General features: G+C 41.9%; 1 long non-coding RNA gene and 1 other non-coding gene across 2 annotated transcripts in view; both read right to left on the bottom strand.

The window, feature by feature from the left end:
* Nucleotides 1-5930: 5930 nt before the first annotated feature.
* Nucleotides 5931-19492, bottom strand: part of LOC138844987 (uncharacterized) — a 31966-nt gene continuing 18404 nt past the window's right edge. Inside the window, exons 2-3 of the long non-coding RNA XR_011381542.1 lie at nucleotides 8285-8355; nucleotides 5931-8194 (exon numbers count right to left, since the gene is read on the bottom strand). This is a non-coding gene — a long non-coding RNA (uncharacterized lncRNA). The remainder of the gene's footprint in view (nucleotides 8195-8284; nucleotides 8356-19492) is intronic.
* Nucleotides 18976-19139, bottom strand: LOC127483636 (U1 spliceosomal RNA). Its single transcript, XR_007910074.2, has one exon. It is a non-coding gene; the product is annotated as a U1 spliceosomal RNA (small nuclear RNA).

Raw genomic sequence — 19492 nt, 5'->3', positions numbered from 1 at the left:
AGGGGGTGAGGTGAATCCTAATTGTGGTTTTGTTTCATTTCCATGACAGCTAGTGATCATGAGCATTTTTTCATATGACCATTTTTCATATGGTCATTTGGATATCCTCTTTTGAAAAATCTGATTGCTTATCCAAATGTCATCTACTAAACTAGAAATACAGTGATGCAATCATTTATATGTATTTTTAGACTTTGTCAAACTTTACATGTAATTAGATTTCTGTAGCAGCTCTGACTCTCTGTTAAGGAAATAGTACTGTTTTAGATGGCAGTAGTTGTTTGAATACTCTAATACTCTAATTCATTTGGGGATGCATATGTCTGGCACTGTTCTAGACGCTGTGGCAGCCAGAGATAGAGGTACAGTTTCTGCAAGTGTATCTAATATAGAAGCAGCTGAATGAACAGATATGAGATAGGAAGATCAAGGTTGGGGTTTTCCAAAAGTGTTAAGGGACAGCTGCTGCTTGAATTACTCACAGACTAGAAAGTATAAGGCCCTAGTTTTAAAGAGCAAAGAGATAAGACCAAGAGGCATAGTTGGACCAAGGATGAATTAAAAAAACAACAACAACAACAACAAAACAAGATTCTCATGACTGACATATAGAGATTTATAATATGGCTACAATCTTTTCCTGGAGAGAAGTCGGTATGTGAAGGGAAGGATGCTAAAAATCTTCAGGGAATCACTTAAGCAAAGTGCTGTAGAGGACGAGCATGGGCATCAAGTGCTATGGAGTAGTCTACAGGGACTTAAACATGAAGGTTCAGAAGTTGTGCTGAAGCCCATGTATTTCTAAGACAAAGCTAAGCAAATGAGTGTGGTGGGATCAGAGAGAATAATATAATCACTCTAATTAGGGTAGCAGAGTTTTGGAGCCCAGAAATCTTTTAATGCCAACCTGGCTTAAAGTCTCAGAAGTCCTTTAGAAGTGGTTTGACTCTGAAAGAGATTAAGGATGAGTTTGAAATCCTTCTATTGTTTCTTTTTCAATTCTTAAGAAAAAATGAGACTGAGAGAAACAGTGATTAGAAATAAATTAATTTTAAAGGTGCTATTTTGCCTGGATATTTATATTTCTTTTTTTTTAAGATTTTTTATTTATTCATTTGACAGGTAGAGTTACAGATAGTGAGAGGGAGAGACAGAGAGAAAGGTCTTCCTTCCATTGGTTCACTCCCCAAATGGTCACAACGGCGGAGATATGCTGATCTGAAGCCAGGAGCCAGGTGCTTCTTCCTGGTCTCCCATGCGGGTGCAAGGGCCTAAGCATTTGGCCCATCTTCCACCACTTTCCCAGGGCACAGCAGAGAGCTGGACCAGAAAAGGAACAACCAGGACTAGAACCGGTGGCCATATGGAATGTCGGTGCCACAGGCGGAGGATTAACCCAGTGCATCATGGCGCCGGCCCCGATATTTATATTTCTTTAAATTTTGCTCTGTTACAGTCCAACTGACTGTACTATTTTTTCAACATGTGTGCAAAGTCAGTGCAAAAGGAAATCTATTTGTATAAAAATATATGTAATTGAAAAGAGTAATCTTTCATGCTCTGTTAATTTTGCTCCTGGGATGCTTGGATCTTTGGGACCAGACTACCATAAATCAGCACTCTCTTCACACACATACCTGTAACAACAGCTTATGTTAAATTCAGACAACATGAAATAATGAGAAGAGCTAACATCAGTTGATTTTTCTTATGTACCACACACTACATTAAATATTTTGCATGTTGTATGTTAATTAATTCTTTCAACTACCTTAGAATCTAGTAGCTATCACCATCTTATATATGAAGAAACCAAAAAGAAATTTAGACAAGTTTACACAGTTGGTAAGAAATGGAGTGAGATTTGCAGACTAGAAGAAATCTGATCCCAAAGCCTACTGGGCTGGTGCTGTGGTGTAGCAGGTAAAGCCACCACCTGCAGTGCCAGCATCCCATATGGATGCTGGTTGGAGTCCTGGCTGCTCTACTTCCAATCCAGCTCTCTGCTATGGCCTGGGAAAGCAGTAGAAGATGGCCCAAGTCCTTGAGCCTCTGCATCCACATGGGAGACCCAGAAGAAGCTCCTGGCTCCTGGCTTTGGATCGACGCAATTCTGGCCATTGCACCCAATTGGGGAAGTGAACCACCAGATGGAAGACCTCTCTCTCTCTCTTTGCCTCCCCCCAACTCTGTGTTAACTCTGACTTTCAACTTAATAAATAAATCTTAAAAACAAAAAAAAAAGCCTACTCTGCCAACAATCACACACACAAAGTTTGTCTCTTTGTGGAGGTTTAAGCAGAAGGCGGTTACTATCTCCCGAGGAGGAAAACAGAAAACTGATATGGGTTAGAAGCATGAAAGTGGAATGGGAATGAGAGTCATGAAAAAGAGACAAAAAGTAGACACCCAAAAAAGCATATAGCAGAACGTCACAGAAAATAATTGTGGTGAAGACTTCCCTTAATTAATCAGGATTCTCAAGAGAAACAGAAGCAATGGGATGGACGGATAATGGATGGATATTGTGAGGGATTGGCTCACACAGTGATAGAGGCCAAATCCCACAGCCTGCCATCTGCAAGCTGGAAGACCAGGAAAGTTGATGATGTAGTTCTGGTTCAAACCCATAAGGCCCCAGAACCAGGAGGCCAGTGTTTGCAAGTCCTGGTCCAAGTCCTGAGGCCAGAGAACCAGGAATGCCAAGGTCCTGGGGCAGGAGATGGGTATCTCAGCTCAAGAAGAAAGGGCAAGTCTTCCCTTCCTCCAGCTGTTTGTTCTTCCAGGCCCACTAGGGACAGCTGGACAGTGCCACCCACAATGGTGAGGGTGGATCTTTTGTACTCAGTGTATGGTTTCAAATGCTGATCTCTGTCAGAGCCATGCAGAAATAATGTTACCAGCTATCTCTGAGTGTTTCTTAGCCCAATCCAATTGGCACATAATATTAACTATTTCATTCCCTGATCACTTTCCTGTCTTCTCATCTTATTCCCCATCACTGAGCTCTTCATTTCCTTGAAATCAACACAATCTATTTATTTTTTTAAATAGGGATTTTAAAAAGATTTTATTTATTTATTTGAGAGGTAGAGTTACAGACAATGAGAGCAGAGACTGAGAGAAAGGTCTTCCACTTACTGGTTCATTCCCCAAATGGCCACACAGGAGCCAGAAGCGTCTTCCAGGTCTTCTATGAAGGTACAGGGGTCTAAGCACTTGGGCCATCCTTCTGCTGCTTTCCCAGGATATAGCAGAGAGCTGGATTGGAAGTGGAGCAGCTGGGACTAGAACTGGTGCCCATATGGGATGGCAGCACTGCAGGCAGCCGCTTTACCTGCTATGCCACAGCGCCAGTCCCATATATGTTTAATCTTGATGGCCTCCTAAGAAGTCTGCATTTCCCCTACTGTATATATGTGGGTGCTTCAAAAACTTATGGAAAATTTACATTCTCTTTTTTTATCTGTTTTCATTTTATTTGAAGGCAGAGACACAGACGAAGACAGAGAAAGATAGAGGAAGATCTTCCCATCTGCTGGTTCACTCCTCAAATGCCTTCAATAGCCAGGGGCCAGAAACTCATTTGGGTTGCAGGGACACAAGTACTTGGGCCATCACCTGCTGCCTCCCCGGGTGCACAGTAGTAGGAAACTGGAATCAGAAGTAAAAGCAGGATTCAAACCCAGGTATTCCTGTACGGGAGTCCCAAACGACATCTTAACTGCTGTGCCAAATGCCCACCCCACATTATCTTTCAATTCAATTTTTCCATGAACATTTTAAAGCCCCCTGTAGCACTAACCAATGCCTAGCATAAAATCGGCAAGCATGAAGCATTTATTAAATTTGTAACTGAATCTATCTATTAAATAATATAATTTTCAGAACTGGATGGGGCTGGCGCTGTGGCACAGTGGGTTAACGCCCTGGCCTGAAGCACTGGCATCCCATACAGGCACCGGTTCAAGACTCGGCTGCTCTACTTGCAATCCAGCTCTCTGCTATGGCCTGGGAAAGCAGTAGAAGATGGCCCAAGTCCTTGGGCCCCTGCACCCGCGTGGGAGACCCAGAGGAAGCTCCTGGCTCCTGGCTCCTGGCTCCTGGCTTTGGATAGGTGCAGCTCTGGCCATTGTGGCCAATTGGGGAGTGAACCATCGGATGGAAAACCTCTCTCTCTCTCTCTCTCTCTCTCTCTGCCTCTTCTCTCTCTGCATAACTCTGACTCCCAAATAAATAAATAAATCTTAAAAACAAAAAAGAACTGGAGACTAAACTCCCAATAATATTTCTCACAAGTCACCTAAGCCTTGTGTTTGTTCTTCTCTGATAACAGGAGAGATAGATACTACCTAGAACTTCTTCTCAGAGGCTCAGTCTCTGCCTCTGAGGCTCACATGTCCTTAGTAATCAAGAAGCAGGCACATATGGAAAGGAGGAGATTGTGCTTTAAGAGGGAGCCTTGGATGTCTTTTAGATCAAGGAGAAACATTTTGGTTAGTAGACTCAGCGCTGCTTAGATTTGTCTTCAAAGCAGCTTCTGAATCACCTTCCCAGAAGAGGTGAGCTCTGTTGGAGGCATATGTGGGGGAAAGGTGGTGTCAGATGGAGAAGAGCATCTTGTTTCCAGCACATAGGGCCATGTGGGAGCACATGGGGAGGTGGAAGGATAAGGGAAGAGTGGGCGTGTTTAGCAGTTGTGATTTAAGAGAGTGGAGGTAGCGAATGTGGGAAGAGGAGGAAATGACAGCGCTCAGTTGAGCAGTGGGCTTAACAATCTGGCAATAAACTGGGAGCTAACAAGGCCCACCTGGAGTGGTTAGTGACAAAAGAAACATTTGTAGCTCGCAGAGATTTAATTGAGGATAAAATAATATGATGTTTGGCTAGCATGAGACTCATGCTGTATCCTGGACCCAACTTCTTTTGGAATTTTGAAATGGGTGAGAAGTGACTGACATGTTCGTGCTTCTGAATCAAAAACTCTTTTCTTTGGTGACCTTTTAGTACCCATGCTAGCATTGTTGTTATTTGCTCCATAGTGATTTTGTCTTGACTTCCCTATTCTTTTTTTAAAAGATTTATTTATTAATTTGAAAGTCAGAGTTACACAGAGAGAGGAGAGGCAGAGAGAGAAAGAGAGAGAGAGAGAGAGAGAAAGAGAGAGAGAGAGAGTTCTTCCATCTGTTGGCTTACTCCAATTGGGTGCAGCGGCTGGAGTTGTGCTGATCCAAAGTTAGGAGCCAAGAGCTTCTTCTGGGTTCCCACAAAGGTGCAAGGGGCCAAAGATTTGGGCCATCTTTTACTGCTTTCCCAGGCCATACCAGAGAGCTGGATCAGAAGTGGAGCAGCCGGGACTCAAACCGGCACCCAGATGGGAGGCCGGCACTGCAGGCAGCAGCTTTACCCACTACGCCACAGTGCTGGCCCCTTCCCTATTCTTAATATGAGCCATTTTGTTCCTACTGTCTTTCTTATTAAAATTGTTTTATTTTATTCTGTGATTAACTTCTTGGCACGGATGCTAATCATTGACTTGTGCCTTTTAACTTTTTATTTTCACTGTTTTCCATGATAGTTCAACTTTGCTTAGGTTTTTTTTTTTTTTTTGCTTTATACTTTTAAAACCTGTGTTCCATATTTAGTCATAAAAGATTCATTCACCTTAGAGATTCTAGTATTCGTTTTTTTAAAAGCCTACAGTCCATCTGTTACCATCTCCTCAGATATTAAATTTTATTACCCTTTGTTGTTTCCTCCAACTTTTGGCAGAAGAAACTCTTCTCCAATAAGCCCACTTGCTTCATATGGCAAGAAATGTATTGAGTTTTTGTCAGCTCTCTCTGCAGACAAATCATTAAGCATGTCCAAAGATATTTATATTTACCACTTGTTTATTGAGGCGGGGGGGGGGGAGTAGATCACAGATATGCAGCAATGACACGGAAAGTATTAGTTTTCTATTGCACAGTAACAAAATAGCACACACAAGTGGCTTAAAACGACAGGCATTTAGTATCTCACAGTTTCTGCACCTTAGGAATGAGGCACAGCTTAGCTGAGTCCTCTCTTCAAGGCCTCACAGGCAATCAAGGTGGTAGCCAGGTAAATTCTCTTCTGGAACTCTTCTTCTGAGCCCATGTGGTTGTTGGCAGAATCAGTTCCTTGGAGCCCTAAGACAGAGGTCCTCATTTTCCTGCTTGCTGTCAGCCATTCTCTACACCTAGAGGCTACGTGTTTCCCCTGCCATGTGGCCCATACACAGGCTCTCTGTACATGGCTGTTCATCTCTCAATGGCAACAGGAGAATCTCATCTATTCTGATAAGGCAAGTCCTAGATAACTTAATATGATCACAAGATAACCTATCCCAACCACCTTTGTGATGCTGGGAGTCACTGAAGACCAGTCTACTCTGTAGTAATGAGACAGTCCTCCCTCTCCTTTCTGTGGTTGTATCAGAGGAGACCTAGAGAAGATTCATACTCCATGTCTGTCCATCATGCTATGGACCCGTGCCCCAGACTCATATGGTGCAGTTCCAATCCCCAGTGCATCTATAAGGGTAGATAGAGCCTATAAGAAGTTGTTAAGCTTAAGTGAGAACTGGAAGGTAGACCTCTGATACAATAGGATTAGGACACTTACACGAAGTGAACTTGAACTCCAGAGCATGTGCTCTCTGTGCTCTCTCTCTCCTCTCCTCTTCAGCCTGGCCCAGTCCTGGCAGTTGCAGCCATGTGGAGAGTGAAGCAGAGGATAGAAGGTCTCTGTGTGTGTGTGTGTATGTCTACTTCTTTATAACTCTCACCTTCAAATAAAAATAATTTTTTTTAATTTTTTTAAAGATTTATTTTTATTTATTTGAAAGATGGAGTTACAGACAGAGGTAAAGTCAGAGAGAAAGGTCTTCCATCCGATGGTACATTCTCCAGATGGCCGCAATGGCCGGAGCTGTGCTGATCCGAACCCAGGAGCCAGGAGCTTCTTCCGGGTCTCCCACGCGGGTACAGGGGCCCAAGGACTTGGGCTATCTTCCACTGATATCCCAGGCCATAACAGAGAGCTGGATCAGAAGAGGAGCAGCCGGAACTGGAACCAGTGCCCATGTGGGATGCTGGTGCTTCAGGCCAGGGCGTTAACCCGCTGCACTACAGCGCCATCCCCAAAATAAATAAATCTTAAAAAATAAATGTTCATTCAAATTCTGGGTCAGGAAATGTCTAAGATAAGCTTTGAATGTCTTTTTGAGTAAGAAAGTTGTCAAGAAGTTATAGGATCAGGCCTAAAGGACATAGACGCCTAACTGAATGCACTTGCACTGGTCTAAAATGACTGAAGTAGAAATCAAAAGATTGAGTGAGAAGGTAGCAGCAGAGGCAGTATAGGTTTTGTCTTTTGTTGTTGTTGTTGACAGGCAGAGTGGACAGTGAGAGAGAGAGACAGAGAGAAAGGTCTTCCTTTTGCCGTTGGTTCACCCTCCAATGGCCGCCGCGGCTGGCACCCTGCGGCCAGGGTACCACGCTGTTCCGAAGGCAGGAGCCAGGTGCTTTTCCTGGTCTCCCATGGGGTGCAGGGCCCAAGCACTTGGGCCATCCTCCACTGCACTCCCTGGCCACAGCAGAGAGCTGGCCTGGAAGAGGAGCACCGGGACAGAATCCAGTGCCCCGACCGGGACTAGAACCTGGTGTGCCGGCGCCGCAGGCAGAGGATTAGCCTATTGAGCCACGGCGCCGGCCAGTTTTTGTCTTTCTAACTTCCCCTAAAAATACAAAGAGCAACTAACACAGTAAAATAAAACATCGATAGATGATCTCTACAACAAATCTAGATGATAAGGTATCCCCATGATACCTCAAGTACATAACAACCTTAGCCATGAGACTTGAGTAGTACCAGCATTTGTGTTGCAGAAAAAAGAGGAATGACAAATGAGTTTTTCATAGGCCTGAGATCAAGAGAACCACAAAATCACTACAAAGTGTAAGCCAATCTGAGAACAACAGCTGACACTGGGAAGTGGTTCTGGAGGTTAAAGTTCATGGGCAAGTTCAAGGGGATCCTGTTGTAATAAGGTCTAATGTAGCAGTCTGGGGTCTTAAAAACTCTCCACAGAAGCAAGCCAAATCTCTCTCATCAAACAAAGTCCCACACTGAGGATAAAATGCTGAAAAGAGAATCCAAATTGAGCAAACTGTAAGGAAAAACAAAGAGAGGATCTAGTTAAGGAAACAAATCTTAGAAATTACTTTTCATCACTTTTGAAGAAAAAAAAATATCCTACCACAGATCTTGATCTATACAGCAACAAAATCTCTTCTGGTCCACTCCTGAAAGTACAGGAAAGTGCATTTCCTTAAAATAAATGAATATCAGAAAAATAGATTATTGTTGAATCTCATACAAAGTTATTATAAGAAACAAAAGAGAATGAGTGTAGAATAAAATCTATATAGACAATAAAACCATGCCAAAAAATAAGACCATAAAACGTGAAACTATAATATTTTAAAAAGTTAAAACATGGTTGAAATTATGAAAAATAACACATTCAAAATTAGAAAAATTTAGAAATCAAGTGAGTTAGAAACAAATATTTAAAAACACACATGACAAAACTCAAAGAATTAGAAAAAAAGACAAATATTTTTAGAAATAAAACAAAACCACAAGGGATACATAATGTATAATATTTTAGGAGACATAGAAAAGTGAAAGTTTTTAAAAATCTAAAAAGACATAGGATTTGAAAGAAAGAGAGATATACAAGATGGACAAAAAACAAGTAAAAAAACATATACTAGGAATGGAACAAAACAAATATTAAAAATTGCAATTCAAGAAAACTTCCTCGAAATAGAAATTGATTTAAACCATATATTGAAAAGGCATACCACACTGAAAAGGCAAACCAGCTCCTGATGAGAGACTAAATTGTTATAAAATTCTGGTAAAAAAGAAAAGTTGGACTTTAAAGCAAAGAACCATCCTCTGGACATCTAGCAAAAAAACTAAAACTACTGTAAGGAAAAATAAATTGTCACTAGACTTTTCTACAGCAAAGCTTTATGCCAGAAGACAGTAAAGCTAAATATATAAGACACTCAGAAGAAAATGTGAGTCATGGATTTAATATCTAAGCAAAATTGTCAATTTTTTTAATTTACTTTAAATTAATTTACTTTAATTTAATTTCAGAGAGAGACAGACAGCTCCCATTTGCTGGTTCACTCCCCAAATGATGGACGAGCTAAGTCTGGGTCCAGCTGAAGCTGGGGGCCTGGAACTCAATCCAGGTCTCCAACGTGGGTGTCAGGACTACATTCCTTGAGCCATCACGTGCTGCTTCTCAGGTGTGTACATTAGCAAGAGGCTGGAATCACAAATGGAGCGGGCTCTCAAGCCCAGGCATTCCAGTTTGGAATGTGAGTGTCCCATGTAGCATATCAACCACTATACCAAACACTCACTTCATATAGGAGGGTATTTATAATGAAGGATTAACTCATGACGTTGTGTGGCAAAATAAAAGTCTCCTGATCTGTTGTCTACAATCCAGAGACCCAGGAAAACAGTGGTATAATTTGTCCTGGACCTGCAGGCTGAGGAGGTGGGACAGCAGTGAGGATGGGAGATGGGACTACTAGTATCAGTCTTGGATTTTGAAGGCATGAGAAATAGGATGGCTGATGGCCAAGAGCAGAAGAAGGATGACCCAGCTCAAGAAAAGAAAGTGAGCTCACCCTTCCTCCACTTTTTGTTCTTACTTGGCCTTGAGGAGACCTTGGTGAGGATGAGTTTCTTTGCTCAGCCTCCTGTGCAAACACCAGACACACCTGGAAATGGCACCTTACCAGTTACCTGGCCATTCCCTAATCCATTCAGCTGATATGTAAAATTAACTTTACACCAAACTCTTTGCAAAGTCTGTCATGTTAACTTTACAGTAACCATTGATGTAAGTACTAGTAGTGTCTTAATTTTACAGATGACAAAATTTAAGTCTTATTACTTATTTTTCCCAATTTTACATAGCTGTTATAAAGCAAAGCTGGGACTCAAACCAATATCCCAACACTTCCAATCCCTCATTTGTTCCACTCTACTGTACAACTATGTACAGCCTTTTCTAGAAAACCTATTAAGTCTTCTTCCTTAATATTCTGATAAAATTAATGAGGAAATGACCTCAAGCTACATTTAATTTCCTTTTCTCCTATCACTCAGTAAGAATAATATGAGGGGCCAGCGCTGTGGCTCACTTGGTTAATCCTCTGCCTGCGGTGCCAGTATCCCACATGGGCACCAGGTTCTGGTCCCTGTTGCCCCTCTTCCAGTCCAGCTCTCTGCTGTGGCCCGGGAAGGCAGTGGAGGATGGCCCAAGTGCTTGGGCGCCTGCACTCGCATGGGAGGCCAGGGGGAAGCACCTGGCTCCTGGCTTTGGATCGGCGTGGCGCCAGCCATGGCAGCCATTTTGGGAATGAACCAATGGAAGAAAGACCTTTCTCTCTGCATCTCTCACTGTCTATAACTCTACCTGTCAAAAAAAAAAAAAAAAAAAACCCAACCAACCAACCAACCAAACAAACAAACAAAAAAACAAAGAAAAAGAATATGAAAACTCTAGGAGAGGGGGCTGGTGCTGTGGCACAGCGGGATAAAGTCCCGGCTGCTCTGCTAAAGCCTGGGAAAGCAGTAGAAGATGGCCCAAGTCCTTGGGCTCCTGCACCCACGTGAGAGACCTGGAAGAAGCTCCTGGCTCCTGGCTTCGGATTGGTGCAGCTCTGGCCATTGCGGCCAACTGGGGAGTGAACCAGTGGATGGAAGACCTCTCTCTCTGACTCTACCTCTCTCTATAACTCTGTCTTTCAAATAAATAAGATAGATCTTTAAAAAAGAAAGAAAGAAAACTCTAGGAGATATCAGCATACCTTCCCTGAGTATCTTACTTAATGAATTTTCAGTGGGTATTAACTCACTCCTGAATCCAAGTTTTCTTCCTTAGAAAAGTCATGATTTTCCTCTTTTGTTCTCACTAGATTATAGCCTCTTACCTTTTTATATCACATTTTATTTTTTAATAGAAAGCTTTTATTTAATAAATATAAATTTCATAACTACAACTTTTGGATTGTGTCAGTTCTTTCCCCCATACCCGCCCTTCCACCCCTAAACCATTCCACCTCCTACTCTCTCTCCCATCCCATTCTTCATTAAGACTCATTTTTTAATTATCTTTATATACAGAAGACCAACTCTATACTAAGAAAAGATTTCAAGTGTGCACCCCTCCCCCACAAAGTATAAAGTACTGTTTGAAGACTAGTTGTACCGTTAATTCACATAGTACAACACAGTAAGGACAGAGGTCTTACATGGGGAGCAAGTGCACAGTGACTCCTGTTGTTGATTTAACAATTGACACTCTTGTTTATGATGTCAGTGATCACCCAAAGGCTCTTGTCATGAGCTGCCAAGGCTATGGAAGCTTCTTGAGTTCAAAACCTCTGATCTTATTTAGACAAGGCCATAATCAAAGTGGAAGTTCTCTCCCCACTTCAGAGCAAGGTACCTCCTTCTTTGATGGTCCCTTCTTTCCACCGGGATCTCACTCACAGAGATCTTTCATGTAGGTCATTTTTTGCCACAGTGTCTTGGCTTTCCATGCCTGAAATGCTCTCACGGGCTTTTTAGCCAGATCGAATGCCTTCAGGCCAGAGTGCTATTTAGGGCATTTGTCATTCTATGAGTCTGCTGTGTGTCCTGCTTTACATGTTGGATCATTCTCTCATTTTTAATTCTATCAATTATTGTTAGCAGACACTGGTCTTATTTATGTGATCCCTTTGACACTTAATCCTATCTTTATGATAAGTTATGACCTTAAACTGATCATATTAACTAGTACGATGGCATTGGTACCTGCCAACTTAATGGAATTTGGAGTCCCATGGAAAGTTTTTTAGCTTTACCCTTAGGGGTAAATCCAAGGGAATTTGTGTATCACATATTATTATATACAAGAGTAACAAGGCAGCCAAGTCTAAAGGATAAAGAAACAAAATATTATATAATTAATTAATATCCTACCTTCACACAAATGAAGGTGGATTACTGGAAAAGGAGATCCTTATGAAATAGTGAAATAAGGCAAAATAATACTCATTAATAAGACAAATATAACAACTTATCTGTAAATTGTTATGCTCATAAATATGCATATGCATATGTGCTGCAGGGTTACTGTACTCAAAACAAACTTGCAACTTCTGAATATGTTTCTAAATAAAAATTGTCAATCAACTTGAAAGAGAAAGTCTCCTGCTATGAAATACAAAGTAATTACAGAAGTTCTTGTTTCCAGTAAAGGTGGGTTTCCACACAAAGGAAACTACCTGGCAGCAACGTTGAGCAAATAAATACCCATGACAACATTTCCATTCTTGGGTTTTTATCCAAAAGAAATGCATTCATATGTGTACCAAATGACATATAAGAATGCTCACTGAAGCATTATGTATAATAGTATCAAAATGAACATGATCTAAATGGCCATCCACAATGAAATGGGTTTTTATTTTAAATTGTGACATATTCACACAATAGAATACTATACGCAACAACGCTGGAATCTTACCATCACAATATTGGAAAAATAAGCCTGATTTAAAAGTATGTATGCAGTATAAGTGTATGCACACTGGTTAAGACATCACTTAGGATACCTGCCATCCATATTGGAGCGCCTGTGTTCAAGTCCCAGCTCTGTAACTGATTTCAGCTTCTTACCAATGTGTACCCCAGGGAGGCAGCAGGCAATGGCTCAAGTGGTTGGGTCTCTGCGCCCCATGTGGGAGACCTCAATGAAGTTCCCATCTCCTGGTTTTAGCCTGGCCCAGCCTAGTTCTTGGGAGAATTTGGGGAATGAACCAGCAGATGGGAGATCTCTCTCTTCCACTGTGTGTGTGTGTGTGTGTGTCTATCTCTCTGCCTTTCAAAAAAAATAATACATAGAGTATGATAACAGTTATATAAGTGTATTTTAAGGGATCAGTGCTGTGGTGCAGCAGATTAAGCCACAGTCTGCAGCGTTGGCATTCTATATGGGCACTGGTTCTGGTTCTGGCTGCTCCACTTCCAATCCAGCTCCCTACTAATGTGCCTGGGAAAGCAACAGAAGATGGCCCAAGTGCTTGTGTCCCTGGACCCATGTGAGACCCAGAGTAAGCTCCTGGTTCCTGGCTTTGGCCTGGCCCAGTACTGGCTGCTGTGGCCATTTGGGGAGTGAACCAACAGGTAGAAGATCTCTCTTTCTCTGTCTCTTGATCTGTAACTCTGACTCATAAATTAAAAAAAAAAAAAAAGTCAATTCTCTTGAAAAAAATTATACTTTAATCAGTTTGAAAAAATGGAATTATGAGATGTTTTATTTTGGTGCAACAAAAATTTGACACCCATACATGCAAGAGACCTTCAAGGGGGCAGTGTTGTGGTGTGGTGGGTTAAGCTCCTGCCTGAAATGCTGGCATCCCACATAGGCACCAGTTTAAGTCCTGGCTACTCCAATCCAGCTCCCTGCTAATGAGCTTAGAAACTGGCAGAAGATGACCCAAGTCTTTGGGCTCTTGCACCTACAGGAGAGACCTGGGTGGAGTTCCTGTCTCCAGGTTTTGGCATGGTCCAGCCCCTACCATTGTGGCCGTTTAGGGAGTGAACCAACGGATGGAAGATCTCTCTCTCTAAGTCTGCACTTCAAATAAATAAGTCATTTAAAAAAAAAAAGAAGTCTTGGAAAAGTTTATGAAAAATGCATGTTATTGGGGCCAGCGCTGTGGCGCAGCGGGTTAATACCCTGGCTTGAAGCACCAGTATCCCAAATGGGCGCCGGTTCGAGACCCAGCTGCTCCAATTCCCAACCAGCTCTCTGCTATGGCTTGGGATAGCAGTAGAAGATGGCCCAAGCGCTTGGGCCCCTGCACCCATGTGGGAGACCTGGAAGAAGCTCCTGGTTCCTGGCTTCGGATCGGCTTAGCTCCGGCTGTTGCAGCCATCTGGGGAGTGAACCAGTGGATGGAAGACCTCTCTCTCTCTCTCTCTCTCTCTCTCTCTGCCTCTCATCTCTCTATGTAACTCTGACTTAAAAATAAATAAATAAAAATAAATCTTTAAAAAAATGCAGGTTATGAAAAAACTGTCCATGGATTTCAAATTATTTTTGCACCAAAATAAGCATATCTCTTAATTCTGTTCTCCATGAGCTGTTTGAAGTACCCTTGTATATACTTAAAAAACAGGCAAAACTAATTTTAATGTTAGCAATTAGGAGCATGGTTACTTACCTCTGGAGAGAAAGGCAGAGGTGATAACTGGAAGGAGTCTGAGGGGAATCTTAATATAGATGGGGATTATATGAGTGGGTTTGCTTGATCATAATATATTGAGCAATACACTTATGATACATGTAATTTCATGTATATATAGAGTACTATCACAAAAGAGTTATTTGAAAAAAATGATTTATTTATTTATTTATTGACAGGCAGAATGGACAGTGAGAGAGAGAGACAGAGAGAAAGGTCTTCCTTTTTGCCGTTGGTTCATCCTCCAATGGCCGCCGCGGCTGGCGCACCGCGCTGATCCAAAGGCAGGAGCCAGGTGCTTCTCCTGGTCTTCCATGCGGATGCAGGGCCCAAGCACTTGGGCCATCCTCCACTGCACTCCTGGGCCATAGCAGAGGGCTGGCCTGGAAGAGGGGCAACCGGAACAGAACCTGGCGCCCCGACTGGGACTAGAACCCGGTGTGCCGGCGCTGCAAGGCGGAGGATTAGCCTATTGAGCTGCGGCACTGGCTGAAAAAAATGATTTCAGACACATAAGAGACAGGACCAGCATTATGGCACAGCAGTTTAAGCCACTGCTTGTAATGCTGCATCCCATGTTGGAGTGCTGGTTTGTATCCTGGTTGCTCCTCTTCTGATCCAGCTTCTTGCTGGTACTCCTGGGAAGGCAGCAGAAGATGACCCAAGTGTATGGGCCCCTGCCACCCACGTGGGAGAACTGGATGGAGTTCCTGGCTTTTGGCTTTGGCCTGGCCCAGCCTTGATTGTTGTGGGCATGTTGTGGGCACTTGAAGAGTCAACCAAGGGTTGACTCACTCTCTCTCCCTTTCAAATAAATAGATAAATAAATTTTTCAAAAAAAAATCAAAAGAGGACATTACTAGCAAGTAGGTTGTCACTATGTGAAGCGGTTAGCAATGGGACTCAAAGTGAGGACCAAGACAAATGCCTGGCTGTGAGCATTTACCACCAGTCCAGACGAACCAAGTCCAGGGACTGGCACAAGCATTCAGGTAATTTTATAGCACTTTGACGGAGTGCTGTCACATCTATTGAAGACAATAATAAGCATGTGGAGTTGTATTTTGTATGCCTTTTGGTTTTGCATTTCATTTTTTCTAGCAATTCATGTTATTGTATTTTTGACAAACATTAGTCTATGATGATTAAAAGAAGGAAGAGAACAGGTCTTTCATCACAGAGAGCTTAAGAAGCACCCAGCTAAAGGGTGTACTTCTGGAAGCATGATAAAAGGTGCTTTAAAGGAATGGAGAGCAAAGAAAATGTAAATATTTGGATAAATAATGCAATCACTGTACAAACAGTAATGATGTCTTGTGGGGATTTTTAAAAGATTTAATTAGGAGAAACTACTGCAAAAATATATTAATTTGGTAGGTGTGAGGGATGGAGTTTGAGCATCATTTGTTTGTTTTGTCCCTTCCATCACTCCAGGAGGCTGAAGGTAATGAACTTTAGGCTTTGAAATTTTAATTCTGTATGTCATAATTTCTAAACTAATCACTACAATGAGAGACAAAAAGTAATTGTCAAATCAGCAGAGGACACAAAGATGATAATAAAAAAAAGTAATCGGACAAAAAGAAGATAAGAGGAGCTAGTGTTGTGGTGCAGTGGAGTAAGTAGCTACTTGTGATGCTGACATCCTGTTCTGCTTCCAGTCTACCTGGGAAGGCAGCAAATGATGGCCAAAGTTCTTGGGGACCCTGCCACTGATATGGGAGAACAAGGTGGAGTTCCTGGCTCCTGGCTTCAGCCTGGCCCAGATATGGCTGTTGCAGTCATTTGGGGAGTGAACCAGTGGATGGAAGATTCTCTCCCCCACCTCATCTGTGTCTTTCAAATAAATGAACCTTTAAAAAAAAAAAATAAGGAAGGTGCTGGGCTAAGGTGCATGCACATATACCACAAGCGTTACAGGACATAGGGGTAAAGTCAGGTTAATCAGAGAATCTTGAAGGCAGAGGCAGCTGGAATTACCACGTAGGCCCCATTTCTCATCATCCTAGAGGGAGATTTAATTGAGGAGCAAGACTGCAGTAGGACTCCTTCCTGTGAAATTGTAAATGTATATGAGGGAGCTGGTAGAGAGCAGGGGATACAAATTAGAATCTATAACTTAATTAGGAATCGAATGGTCAAGAAAATGATCCAAAATGCTCCCCACCCCCCACCAACCTCCCTTGGTAGTATTTGCTAGAGCTAATGTCCTTCTACTGAACATCTTCCGCATGAACGTATTGTTAAGCTATAGAGAGTAAAGGTGGAGATCAGGGCCCTATCTGTTAAAAGAAGAGAAAAAAGAAGCCCAGAACAGGAAAATAAATAGGAACCATCAAATAGGATAGTAGACTTTTTAAAAACTCTGTTTTGTCAGTTGTTATACTAAATATAAATGAACAAAATCCCTTATTAAAAGACAAAATTTGTCAGAGTTCACTTCCAAAAAACTATATGAAAGTACAGTCAGCCTTCAATTCTGGGGGTTCTGCAGCCACAGATTCAACCAACTCCATATCAGAACATTAGGGGGGAAATTCCAGAACTTCTCCAAAAGTGAAACTTGAATTTGCTGTATCAAATTCTATGCTGGATCCCTGCAAATGAAATAATATATCAGAATTGGATTAGGTATTATTAAAAAATCTAGAGATGATTTGAAGTATGTGGGAGGATGTGAGTAGATTATATGCAAATTCTAGGACATTTTATATAAGGATCTTGAGCATTCATGCATTTTGGTATCAATGTATGTGTGGCAGGACACTGAAACCAATTCTCTGTGGATACCAAAGGACATCTGTATAAAAGTGTAATATATGCATATATCGCTCTGTGTGTATGCATGTCCACATCAACTTTCTTTTAAAAGCTCCATGAACATCCTTTTACTTTAACTTTTCTTGTCTAATCCCTCAGTATCCAAGGGGGATTGGTTTCAAGATGTCCACTGGTACTCAAATTCACATATGCTCATGTCCCTTACTATTTCATACAACCTGTGTACATCATTCCATATACTTTAAATATACTTTAAATAATCTCTAGATTAATTACAGGGAAAAAAAGTCGTTCAAGTCCAGTATAGAGACAACTCTTTCTTTTTTCTCACATATTTTCAATCTGTAGTTGGTTGAACCCACAGATGTGGCATCCACAGATAGAGAACACACTATATATACATATTCATTTGTTTTTGTGTCTGTATATGTTTCTATAAAGCTCTATGTCTCTTTTCTCTTTCTCTTTACAAACACACAGAGCTTTTTTTTTTTTTTATGAAGATGTATTTTATTTACTTGAAAGAGTTAGAGAGAGAGAGAGAGGGAGAGAGAGAGATTTTCCATCTGCTGGTTCACTTCTCAAATGGGCACAATGGCTGAGTCTGGAACAGGCCAAAGCAAGAAGCCAGGAGCCTCCTCTGGGTTTCCCACATGGGTGCAGGGGCCCAAACACTTGGGCCATCCTCCACTACTTTCCCAGGCCATTAGTAGGGAGCTGGGTCAGAAGTGGAGCAGCCAGGGATGCCAGTGCTGCAAGTGGGCACAACCTACTATGCTACAGCACTGGCCCCTGAGAGGGTATTGATTGACAAATGGGTTACATCAAATTGAGAAGCTTCTGCATGCAAAAGAAACACTCAGCAAAGTGAAGAGGCAACCAACATAACAGGAGAAATTATTTGGAAACTATGCAACTAATAAAAGATTAATAACCAGAATCTATAAAGAGCTCAAGAAACTCAACAACAACAAAACAAACAACCCAGTCAAGAAATGGGCAAAGGACTTAAACAGACATTTGTCAAAAGAGGAAAGCTAAATGGCCTACAGACACATGAAAAATGCTCAGGATGACTAGCCATCAGGGAAATGCAAATCAAAACCACAATGAGGTTTCACCTCACCCCTGTTAGAGTGTCTTTCATACAGAGATCAACAAACAATAAATGCTGGAAAGGATGAGGGGGAAAATGTGCACTAATACACTGTTGGTGGGCATGTAAACTGGTAGACAGTGTGGAGATACCTCAGATATCTAAATATAGACCTAACATATGACCTGGCCATCCCACTCCTGGGAATTTACCCAAGGAAAATGAAATCAGCATATGAAAGAGTTGTCTATGCCTCCATGTTTATTACAGCTCAATTTACAATAGCTAAATATGGAATCAACACAAATGTCTGTTAATTGAAGACTGGATAAAGAAATTATGGGATATGTACACCGTGGAATACCACACAGAGGAAAAAAAATGAAATCCTGTTGTTTGATTACTCTTGAGGGAAGAGCAGTTTTCAGGGAGGAGAAAACACTGGATTCCAAGATATTGCTTACATTCTGTTTGCTGGACCCAGATGGTGGTTACATAGGTGTTTGCTTAAAAACTATTGGTCACTTGACATATATGTATATTTTATGTACTTTTGCACAATATTTATTTTGCAATTTAAAAAATAAGCTAAAATGTCCACATTGAACCAAATAAATAATTATGTGTTTTTCTTATCATACATGTTAGTGCTGTCTTCTCTCTTTCTCATTCCATACCTTGCACATTCCAACTAAATAAATGGAAAGAAAGCTTTATTGATTTATTTATTTTTTCTTTCAGGGGAGAGCGTGAACGCAGTCCCCCACTACCACAAATTATGCAGTCAAGTTTCCCACATTTGGGGAAATCGCAGAGGTCAGCACATCCAGAGTGCAATGGATAAGCCTTGCCCTGGGAAAACCACCTTCATGATCATGGTATCTCCCCTGCCAGGTAAGTATCCTTTTATTTATTTTTTTTTTTTATTTTTTTTTTATTTTTTTATTTATTTTTTTTTTTTTTGACAGGCAGAGTGGACAGTGAGAGAGAGAGACAGAGAGAAAGGTCTTCCTTTTGCCGTTGGTTCACCCTCCAATGGCCGCCGCGGCCGGCGCGCTGCGGCCGGCGCACCGCGCTGATCCGATGGCAGGAGCCAGGAGCCAGGTGCTTTTCCTGGTCTCCCATGGGGTGCAGGGCCCAAGCACCTGGGCCATCCTCCACTGCACTCCCGGGCCACAGCAGAGGGCTGGCCTGGAAGAGGGGCAACCGGGACAGAATCCGGCGCCCCGACCGGGACTAGAACCCGGTGTGCCGG

Source organism: Oryctolagus cuniculus, chromosome 13, assembly GCF_964237555.1.
Source record: "Oryctolagus cuniculus chromosome 13, mOryCun1.1, whole genome shotgun sequence".
NCBI classification, from domain to species: Eukaryota; Metazoa; Chordata; class Mammalia; order Lagomorpha; family Leporidae; genus Oryctolagus; species Oryctolagus cuniculus.
The sequence above is the reverse complement of the archived record's forward strand: the minus strand, read 5'-3'. Positions and strand labels throughout refer to the sequence as shown.